This window comes from Rhopalosiphum padi, chromosome 1, assembly GCF_020882245.1.
Source record: "Rhopalosiphum padi isolate XX-2018 chromosome 1, ASM2088224v1, whole genome shotgun sequence".
Classification (NCBI taxonomy): Eukaryota; Metazoa; Arthropoda; class Insecta; order Hemiptera; family Aphididae; genus Rhopalosiphum; species Rhopalosiphum padi.
In genome coordinates, this window is record NC_083597.1 from 15,404,995 (window position 1) to 15,417,563 (window position 12,569).

A 12,569-nucleotide genomic window follows, 5' to 3' on the forward strand; every position below is an offset into this window, starting at 1 on the left:
AAAAATAAATCAATAATCATAAATAAATTCGTAAACGTACGAACGAAAGATATAAATCATGATTATGCGTGGTTCAAATTTAAGTCGATAAATAATATATTTTATTATGTATTGAAAAATATTGAAATAAGAGACAAGAGTACATTATGACGTATCTACGTAGTAAATAGGTATACTGTAAATACATTTGAAACGAACAAATCGTTGTAGTTAAAAAATTATAATCTACGTTACCTTGCTATTTAATTTACCTATAACTTTAACTCTTGAGTATTTTTATGCAGAAAATTGTAGAAATTTATAAAATATATCCTCTCACGATATAACCGATAAGTTATTAAACTTTTATATTTTATATTCATAACACCCTACATTACATAAATTTTAAATTCCAAATAGATATTGAATACAAATGGGTATAAGCATTACGTTTTTCAATTGAAATTTTTTATTTATGTATGTATATGCTTATATAGTTTTAGAAATGTCACAACATGGTTAGGTGTATCTCGTACTTACACGGTTATATATATCTATGAAAAAATATATAATAAACATCAGCAATACGCAACTGAAACACTAGACTATACTTAAATGTATTAAGCTATAATTTATTCAACTTAAAAATTTTTTAAAAAATCTTAGAAGTTCCTTTGCTGTATAATATACATATTGAACAATCATATGAATTAAATAGGTCTCCCTAATGTATGTATTAAATTTAAATTATTTTTAATTTTAATTCAAATACAAACGAAAAACTCTCTAAATCGGAGACGATGTGTCTGCCACTATTTTTTTTAAGATATTTTATAATATAGTGATATATTTAGTATAATTAATATTATACATAAAAACTATACCTAAATTATCATTGCTTGAAATTATTTTTATATATATAGTAATAAAGTAATAATTATAATATTATATTATTAATTTATAAATCAGTAAACAAACATACAGTAGAATGGTGTAAAAACGTTTGTAGAACGTAGTATAACAACTTTTTAACAGTATAAAATTAATGTAAATATTTTAAAATATATATATTTAATAGTTTTAATATTATGAATAATTATTTACATGAAAAGTACATACGATTAATATATTTATTAATAACAATAAAATAACAAAAATTATTATTTTATATTTGAATATCAAATTTTGACAATATTTCAACATTTAAAATGCTCATAAACAATGATAATGGTTTTCCAATAATTTTTTTGTTATATTTTATTGTAAGAATCATTTATGGAATATTTTATTAAATGTCAAAGCCTTAACTATTAAAATAAAAAATAAAAAATAAAAATAATAATCAGGTGAATAGGTACTTATCGCTTTACTATACATTAGATGTCCATAGGTCACTGTCACACATGTGTTAAATTTGAATTCAATGATATATATCATTGTAAAATACTGAAAACGATATCTGGATTCGATATCAAGTGCACGGACCAGAGATAAATTATTGGACCGACAACTGACATATGGCCGGTAAACGACAATTTGAATGAAAAAATTACATTTGGAGTTAACTGGAGAAAATAAAGTAACAGACCTCGTTCGTAAATTCTTCAGTAGACGAAAAAATACAATTTGTGTCGAATAAATTGATTGTAACACCTTAGTTTCAACGTTTGAGTCACTTTGTGGTTAGATGAGGAACTTGGTACTAAGTATATTATAAAACTATATATTATATAGTAGTATGGATATCAACCAAATGTGTAAGACATAAGCAGGTAGCAGTGAATTTACAAAATGCTTATCGTTGTACCTAATGTTTTACACAAAGTTTACAAAGATGCATAAAAATTACAAATAACTTTCAATCGTGAAGTATTGACTGGACCAGTGGCGCAACAAAAGGGGTAACTAACCCCTCCCGAAATGTTTTCTAGTTGTGCCACTAGACTGGACATTATAAGGTAGATATTGCACTTATCAACAACTCAATCTAAAACTATACAAGCATACTTGACCAATACATTAAGAACCTTACATGATAATGTATAAGTTCATTACAAGGACACAATTTTTTTCTAATATTTGATCAAAAATAATAATAATAAGGTTGTAGACAGCGATATGGAAAATTATATTAGTATTTATAGTATACAAATACATTTGAGCATAAAAAAATTATGTGTATAATATTGAAATGTATTAGTACTGTTTGTACTTCAATATCAATATATTTATTAAAACAAAAATGACATTCTGAAAAGTGTTTAAATGTTTAATATAATATGGGTATTGCAGCTGAAAGGAATTATGACAAAAAGGTAGATAACTTACACTAATAGTATACGACGTATATTATACGTATTATACAATGGCGTAGTGGTACACAAATACACAATATAGATGACATAATAGTGATTATAAGTTATTTTATTCTATTGACCATGAATACTGAAAACATAAGTCTCTACAATGTCTACAGTGGTAATATAAGATGTACTCGCTGATAATAATGAAAAATAAAAATTTTTGTTTTAGAAAAATCTTCAGAGAAAAGCAAAAGTAGAACTTACGATTTAAACATACGTGTTATAGATGTATAAATCTTGGATAGGAAACACCTTACTAAAAGAAAGTTACAATTTACATTACAAAAATAAATGTAGTAGGAAAAGTCAGATGCAATATGTATTATATTTATGGTATATTGGTATAACTATTGTTTTAATACATTATTGTATCAAACAAATTTATTATAAATAATTATATAAATTAACAGTTTAAATTTTAAAATTAATTCGAATTCAGAGAAAAATAACGAAGAATACCTATTCTATTTACAACCTTATAATCCTGGCACAGTTGCTTTCATGGTGTCGTTCCAGTCAGCAAATTAAACATTTCTTCTACTATTTCCTTATAGTCGCACTGCACTTGTACTTCTGTATACATAATTAATAAACAAAGTTTGACACTTCAAACTAACTCAATTTATAATTTGTTACGAAAACTGTATAATGTTTGCACTTTGCAGTAATATGTTTCCTTTATTATCATATATATTGTATGTATTACCATGAAGTATATGTTCAATTCTATGTACATCATGAACATGCATTTTAGTAATTATTTTGAAAGAAATTTTCTCAAAATAAATTAATGAACGATTACTATTAAAAAAAACCAAATCAGTGTTAATGAAATATTCACAGTCGCTTAATATAATTACATTGAAGAATAGACAATATTATTGTATACGCAATAACAAATTATACAAAGGCTCACAATAATTAAGCGAAATATAATATCTATTATACTAACTTTTTGACTTTTTGAATACAAATTATGATTTTATTATACGCATGCTAATATTTTATTAAATTTACTGGATATTACATAAATTATATGATATGTACAATATACTACAGAGACGTATTTATAAGGATCATCGCCTCTGGTGGTCCTTTTTTAAATTTGACCTAGGTATCTATTTTTCCGTTTACCAAAACAAGTTATTTAAATATTTGTTTTACTTATTATTATTTTTTTTTTTTAGCTTTTAATAAGTAATTATTTTATTAAGAAATAAGATACTTACTATCGGGATCGGCGACAGTATTTTGCAAGGAGCTTTTGGAAGGAAATGTAGTGAATTTAAAAGAGAAGATGTGAGTACAGGATTCGTATTTTAATGATTTGAATGAGTAAAGTTGTTTTATGACGTTTAAGAAGTGCTTTATATTCTGAACATTCTTTATAGTTGGAAGTATAATCACCGTCGAAAAGGGCGAACTTGGTTTGGCTGCTTTTGTCTTTCGTGCTATGAGAAATGTCTGAGAAATAATCTCCTCCACATTTCAACACAACGTGAAGAATGATGGCAATATTTAGTGGTTTTATTCGTAGGTCTGACAGTTTCGGCACTGAGGTGAACTTCTATAATTGCTCCTATAGAGTGATTTAATTTTAGTTTTGGTGTACAACGTTGATGGCAGATTTAGAATTTCTTTATTATTGATATTAGATTCAAGGTTTGCGAAAAACAGCGGAAGTGGGTGTGCATTTTTTGTAACGTTAACGACCCATATGGCGGAGTGACCTAATTCCAAGAGGGCATTAGATATGTTATCTGAGATTAGGGTGAAAATTCCAAACAATAATCTTGTAAGATTGATAGCACGAAAGTATGAAAACAGGCGCTGGTGGCAATTAGTTGTTGTGTGATTGCATTAAAAATGTAACGTTCTGGAGGGCGGACAATCAAAACAGAAGACGATGACTTACGTATGAACCCGTTAGTACCGATGTGTTTTACTGACGTGTTTTTGAAAGCGAAGAAATTGTTAATGTTTTGGACACAGATTGACGGAACGTTGGTGTTGTCATGTTAAAGGGAAACAATAGATACGTCGATTACATTGGGAACATCGCAGGTGTTGAGTTTGATTTCATTGTCCTCCGCGGTCGCCAAGGCAGCGAAACGAATGATTCGGTTTACTCCCCTTATGAATAGGTGAATTAGGTGAAGATGACAGCGATCGTTTGGGTTTGGTGGTTTTTGGATAGGTTTTATTAACCGTGTTGAAAGTGAAGACGCGTTCGACAAAACAAATGTCGTGAACTAATTACACGATTAAAAATCGTGATAACGGAACGGATATTTCGCATAGCGCACATACGCGTGACAGTGTTACGGGTTAACGTCAGTCTATATAGGTACATAATTATTATTTAAATATACAAAATGTTAAAAAAAAAACAACTATTATTACAATAAAAAAAAAAAATGATAGTTTTAAGGATAGGTATAGAGGATGAGAAAAAATATTTATCCAGTCACAACAATTTTTTGAACCTCTCTTTTTATAAAGGTTTCAAATTAGAATACATACAATTTATACGTAAAATTATGTTTTATACATCATCACTTGTCACTTACATTTTTATAGTTATATAACACATATAATATAATTTATAGGCTAGAAATTAGAATATCAGAAATAATATTGTATCTATACTACTAAGCAAATTAATTATTTATATTTATTTACAATACTCTAAATTATACACGTTATTTTTTTATTTTCATATCATAAACTGCTTAATTGCATAGCTTCAATAAATAAAACGCCGAGGAATTCCTTAATAAATTAGCTACATATTTTAAATAAGTACCTAGTTAAGTGTTTCGCGTGTTGTATATTTATCTTTGTGATTTTATATGCAGATATCCTCGATATAAATTATTTTTGTTTCGCTGTAATTTACTATTACACTATAATGCTCATTTCTATCCCTTCAAAGTGCAATAAACGTTTTGTATTGGTGATAAATTTAAATAGTTCATAAGCTCAAAGTGCACACACGTACACATTTTGAGACTAAGTTTCATTAAGTGTATAAGTTGCACAAAGTGTTCTTTTTTTCCATCTCCAGCGGTTTCCTTTGTCTCGAATTGTACTCAAAACAACTAAGTAATTTAAGATTAAATAATAATGTGCTTATTTTTTTTTTTTTACTGAAATGCTTATTTAAAATTTAAATTAATTATGGTATACTATTATAAAACAAAATTATTTACTTCTGAATACTGATATACATATATATCATATTTGCTGACGCGATGAATTGGGCACTACAGTTTTCTTTTAATGGAATTTGTAAACATACTGTGACTTGTTCAGTGTTGTTGTACACGGTAGTATATACAGTAGATACTCTGTCAAGACTACCTATTATAATTTATAATGACATCCGAGTACTGAAGAGTAGGAATATATAAACGGTAACAGTACACTCTCAATTCACACCTTTCAGTGAACGATACACATACTCATTAAACAATAATTATTTATTTAATATTTATTTAACAATGAGGTTGCACCTTGTGCATGTCGAGTATACCTACAGCTTCCTTTTCAACAGTACTAATAAGTTAATGTTTATATTCACCAAAATATTAATGATCCTAAAATCATGGTTGTAAACGATTTTTGACCATGGTCAAGACGTCCATAATTTACATAGTATTTACTATTTTTGAGATATTTTCAAGGTCATGCAATAATTTAATAATTGATGGCACATTCTCATATGGATATAAATTGCAGATTATCCAACGCAATTTTATCAATTATTCGGGTCAGTAATTAGTATGTAAATACTAAACATGTGGTCAGCATTCTACGTTTAATTATAATATATTCATTTACAACAATATATTTTCGTGTATATATAGTTTACCTATAAAAAATATGTAATACGAATATACAATAATAGTATAAACTTTGTTGACCGTCTATCGAAAAAAATGTGTATAAGTAAGATAAGTATATATTTTTATGCAAAATTATCTAAATGCAGATGAAAACCTCTCGTATTATTTACAGAGACGAGGCCCGTAATGTGATAGTATTACAGTACCTAGTGTTATCATTATAATTTATTACAGTATTATAACGAAAAATAGTCGTTTATAAATAATATAGTTAATTAATTACTTAATTAATGATTAATGGTAATATTGTAATTATAATATTACATTTTTCATTAGGTAATTTTATCTTTTGTACATAAAATGTGTATTTAAATTTTAAACAGAAATCGATGATTATTATAATTATATTACATAGGTATATTATATTAATATATTACATTATCACAATAATTTTAACTCTTACGATTTAAGTTTTTTTTATAAGTACATGCTTATATATCAAAATATAGTTCATTACTGATTAGTATAAACTTTACTGATTCACGAACTATTAATTATATTTTCTATTTAAATAGCTGTTTATTAATATATAACATTCTGATCAAATCAAAATGTACGCCCGGGAATGTTTAATATACGAGTATAAAAGCAGGCGTCTTATCACCAACTATGCCGCATCGACCGTATATCATTTGTGTATTGTATGAAGTTTTTGGATGTGTTTTAATGTAAGAACTGGACTAAATAAATTATTCACTAATTAAAAATTATTTATTATAATTTATTTAGTTTATTAAATGTAATTATGGACGCACCGTACCTCCGTATTCTAAAAATATTTTTATCACCAAATGTCCATATGTAATAAAATAAATTAAGATATTGTAAAACTAAGTTGAAATTTAAATTAAACTATAATATCTGCAAAGCTATATCTAATCATCATTGTGTACCGATTAATTTCTCACGTCTTTGTGATTCAGCGAACCGACAGTGATCACTGATCAGTTATCCAACTAGTAGTTGCTTAAAATATTATTATTTAAAATTAAAAGTTATTACAAATCTATTTAATTGAGTGAGTCTTTTCATGCCAAACTTGGTGATATTTACTGAAGTACATCCAAATATTGTAGTTTTTATTAAAAATGTATTGGTTACGCAGACGCGCGGATTCTTACATACGAATGAACTCTGCCAATAATAATGAAAGTAAGATAATTAGTACTCAACAAAAAACTAATATGCAATTTATAAATAAAAAAATAAAATTTTATAACAACCAAATTGTAAAACATAATTTTGTAAACAGTTATTAGCTTAATTTAATAATATTAATTTTAATTTACATTATAATTGTGTTACATTTAATTTCGTACTCACAACGACGATGTTTGTTGTATATATTGATTATTATTATTTTTATTAGATGATTAGTTTTTAGTTATAACTACCTATATATTTAAAATAATTGATATACATGTTAGTGTCGTTAATGACACACTGACACATCGTTTATATTATGCTGTTTCCGGTATTACCTATCTAATATTATTTTTATTTAATTTTAATAACATAAATTGTATTTAAACAATAAACAAATAAAACACTTATGTGTGGAGTTAGGGTGTTATAACAAAACCTTTTATGCGTAGTTATCTCGACAGCAGTAGAATTTAAGATTACCAGGTTAATACTGATGAGTAAGAGTAACGTTGGTTAAGTTCAGTAATTTAAGTGTTTCTATAATATTATATTGAACAACGTGTTGTGTATAATCTTGTAAAATTGTAATATCTAATATTTTAAAGGTAGGATCATTGAAAAAAAAATGTTGTAATTTATATTAAAAACGAGAACAATGGTATTTATAGTATGTATTTCAATATATAACTATAGTAATAAATAATTTAGAAATAAAAACAATGAGATTATTGAGAACATTAACATTTATTGCTCGACAATAATAATATGGCTCTTTTGGCCCATATCCAATATATTATAAACTATAAATATCGATTTGTCTTGCGACATTTATTCTGCATAGACAAATTTGGGGTAGGTAATTAATGTGTTAACTGCTAATATAAATTATTCAAGTTTTAACGTGTTGTGACTTTAATGGAAGTATTCTATTGGTTGTAACCACAGTTATCTACTTTATTAGAGAACCGTAAATGTTATAAGAGTAGTTTTAACCTACCCTTTAATGTTTAAGTACCCACTTTTGTATTATTTTAATAAACATGCATAAAAAAAAAATTGATGCGTTTTGTTTATTTAATACGTATAGCATTTACTATTACCTATGTAGTTTATGAGCTACAATTGATTTCAAAGGAATATGTAATACCTACATCAAAGTTAGCTAATAAAACATTTATAAATTGCATTTTTATATTTTTTCTTATGACAAACTTTGTATAAATATGGAATGTACTTTTTCTGAAACTAATAAATAATATATTAAAAATTAACATCATATATTGCTTAACAATTAGTTATTTGGTATCAAAACTTACAAAACAAAAACTGGTGTTTAAAAGATGAATATTACATTTGAAAAATTGCATAAATGTAGTTGTATTATATTTACAATATTTGAATCATTCCTGATCAACTCTCCTGCAAAAAAATAGATTAGAGCAATATTAAATTAGAAATCTTATAATTGACTTTAAACTTTGTTATTGCTCTGATCATATTATGAGATGTTATACAACAATAATTTAACAATAACAACACATATAAGTATATAACCCGATTCACAATAATATTCTAATATACCAATTTTTTGACAAAATATATAATATATTATATATACAATTGATTTATAGTTGTATAGTAACACGTTTTCCAAATCAAAACTATCGATACACTTTTAATACTCTTGAACAATATTTGGCTTTAAAACTTGAATACATTTTTCATCATTAACGCATATAAGTAGATATAACAGCAACACATTAAGTAAGTATAAAATGTATTGCTTTTCTATCCTACTAACGGACGAAAGTGACGTTGTTTTCTGTTTCTATATAATAATCATAAGCAGTAAGCACCTATAACTCCTATTTTAAAATTCAGTTTTTGTACTTTAGTGAATATTTTTCCATGCGATTTCATACTCAGGCCACTTAAATACATAACGGTCGTTGGTGTAAAATTGATGTATTTGAATATTCCAAACGGCGCCATATATCGTCAAAGCCGTATCAACTTTCTTAGTGTATAATAATTATTACGTAGTTTATCGTGTCCGTAACACAGGTGAAAGTATGAACAAATTTACTTAAATGAAAGAACATGCTCCAATTTTAATATCCTTCGGTAGCTCAGTTGGTAGAGCGGTGGACTGTAGTGGCATTAGATCATAGATATCCATAGGTCGCTGGTTCAAATCCGGCCCGAAGGAAATTTTTTTTTATATTCAAAAATTTCGAAAACTTCATATTCCGTTTACATGTATTATAATTTTGAATAAATAAATTATATTAAAATAAAAATTATTTTAAATTTAAGTTTATACCACTATGGCAAGAACGTTTCCAAGAACTAAAATTAACTTTCAGTTTCATCTTTTCTTTGTGTAAAATTATAATTTAATTATTTATTAGAAACAAAAGTAAATTAAGTGAAATTCTTATATTCTTTGTATTTTTTTCTTTCTACAACGTTCGAAGTTAAACAGTCGATTAATCTGAAATTATTACGATTTTATAATTTATTTCGCTATTATTGGGACTTTAAACCTATTTAAAATATTGTCATATTTTTAATTAAATTTCATAAAAAATAACATCAAGCTACAATACAATTAAGAAAAAACGTTTATATGTATAATATCTACACTTATTTTTTGTTCTATATTTATTTAGAAAGGAATATTTACTGTGAGTAATTATAGTATTTTATTTAAATATAATATTTATAAAATATATAGACTTTATTTAAATCATTCTTGGACAAGTATAAATTGAATATTAACACTAAGCTATGTAATATGTTTATAACAATTAAATATACAAGCAAAAACCAATATAAGTTACTACATATTAACTCAATGCACTAATAATTTTTAAAAATTAATTTAACCCTTGTGATAATAATATAGAAATTTAAATTTAAAGAAGTTAAAAAAATCATTAATATAATCATAATATAGATACCAAATTGAACATATTGACATAGTTGGTAACAAAATTCTAGATAAACAAGTTAAATGAGTTGCACCTGACACACGATTCATTGACATTACTCCATATTATGCTGATATTAAAATAAAAATTAACAAAACATCCTTTCCGTATGGAAAAATATGTGGAACAATTAAACCAAATAAATTGATCATTCGATAAAGTAGAAACCCATAAATTATAATGTCTATTGGAAAAAAATTAAATCAGCCAAGAATTTTGGTCCTAATCAGACTTGCACATGAATTTAAGCGACCATCGAACAAATTTCAATTGTACATCGTCATTCTATTAATCTAACAATCAAATATTTTACATATTATATCAGACGAATTCAGACCATTCAGACTTGCAGACCTAAAAGATTTCATATCATTGCTGAACTTTAAGGTCGATTCAAAGAATGAAATGAATATTACTCTGTTGGATATTTTAGATTATTCAAGTTTTTATTTTAGATACTGAGCAAAATAAAAAAAAAAAAATAAGAAAAAATAGAATGTTTACAAAAATCCAATTTTGGACAAAATCTATCTTGTTTTTTTGGTGTAACTCAAAAACAAATAACCACGGATACTTGAAATTTTCATAAAATGTCTATACTATAATTTTCAATATATTTAAAGGCATAAAAATTTTTCAATTTTATTTTTCTATAAATGTTGATTAAAAAAAGTATTCACTGAGTCAAGAATCTTATAAAAATTTAATATAAAATTCCTCACGATGTTATAAGTATTTCATATTAGAATCATAAAATCTAAAAATTTATTGACAGTTATAATTTTTATAGACATTCTAAATTAAAATTTGTAAAAAATTACTTAATTAAACGATGATTAATAACAATAATAATTATTTCGTTATAATTTAAAAACTTTATTTGAGTGTACTTAAAACTTACGCGTATAGTAATAATAATATTATACTACTAATTTTACTATACGTGATAACATTTTTGATTAATTTTGAGATATTATATATTCAATTTATACTATGAACTTATTTTTACTGTTTTACGATATTTAAAAAAATATGTTATTCAATTTTGAATTGTATATAAGTTGATATAATTATTATAATAAATACAATGTTTTTGAAAATAATTAAATCAACTGACCATAATAATGAAAGTAAAATAAAAATTACATTAATAGCTAGGTATATCAAAAAACATATCATGAAACATAAACAATTATAGTATCTACAATACGTATAGGCTGACAGTCGACAGACCGTCTCCGCTCGGTATCATTTTTCTTATACAATGATAAATCATTGCATTCAAATTTAACACACTCCTAATAATTACCCACTCGACACCTAATATATAGCAAAGCAGTACCCATTTGCCTACCTTTATTTTCTTTGTAGAGTTTATTGGAAAATGTAAGTAATATCCTTAGAGTTCTGAGTTAATAATACGTATTATATAATAAAATTGTCCAACTAATATTATTATCGACATAAAAATATTAAATGAAATCAATACATTTTGTAATAGTCACTATAATATTATATATTATATTTAACTTATGTCATGTCTACAAATTATTACATAATATTCTCTCCAGTCAAGAAAGCCATTGGTAATATACTTTTATTCTGGAACACAGTTTCTTAACGTTATATATAAAATGTATAATATACACACTATGGAGCCGCGATGTGATAACAATAAGTTAAATTACTGATTTTAATTATGTCGTAGATAGTTAAGCGAAGTTATTACATTTGAAATGTAATTATTTTTACACGTGACATATATACAACGTGATTAAACTACAAAAATATATTAAATATATTTGTAAATTAATCGTTTTATTTTCTGGAATATGTCAAATTAAATAATGTTAAAAACCAACCACTCAGTGAAATTAATAATGAATATAATTAAATACATTTTTTTCATAGAGTATATTATCCATTTCTATATTGTATTAATATTAACTATCATATTTTCTTTATAATGGAAGTTCATCAAGCCAAACGGTGAACTTTTTCCTGTTTGTGCATAATTTATATGTTGGGAAAAAAAACAGTCATCGTCGTCGAAATTGTATTGTCATGTACACGGAAACTTCATATACTCTGGGGATTGGGAGGCCTACCGTCGCGTAACATGCGGCGAAGAGTCGTCGAAATATCCACACAAAACGAGCAGCTATGTTATTTCAGTTGTC

At 25.6% G+C, this 12,569-nt stretch overlaps 1 non-coding gene across 1 annotated transcript; it reads left to right on the plus strand.

Annotated features, from left to right (window-relative positions):
* The first annotated feature begins 9,514 nt into the window (after positions 1 to 9,514).
* Trnay-gua (transfer RNA tyrosine (anticodon GUA)) lies at positions 9,515 to 9,605 on the plus strand. The gene is given in 2 exon segments: positions 9,515 to 9,551; positions 9,570 to 9,605. It is a non-coding gene; the product is annotated as a tRNA-Tyr (tRNA).
* The last annotated feature ends 2,964 nt before the right edge of the window (positions 9,606 to 12,569 follow it).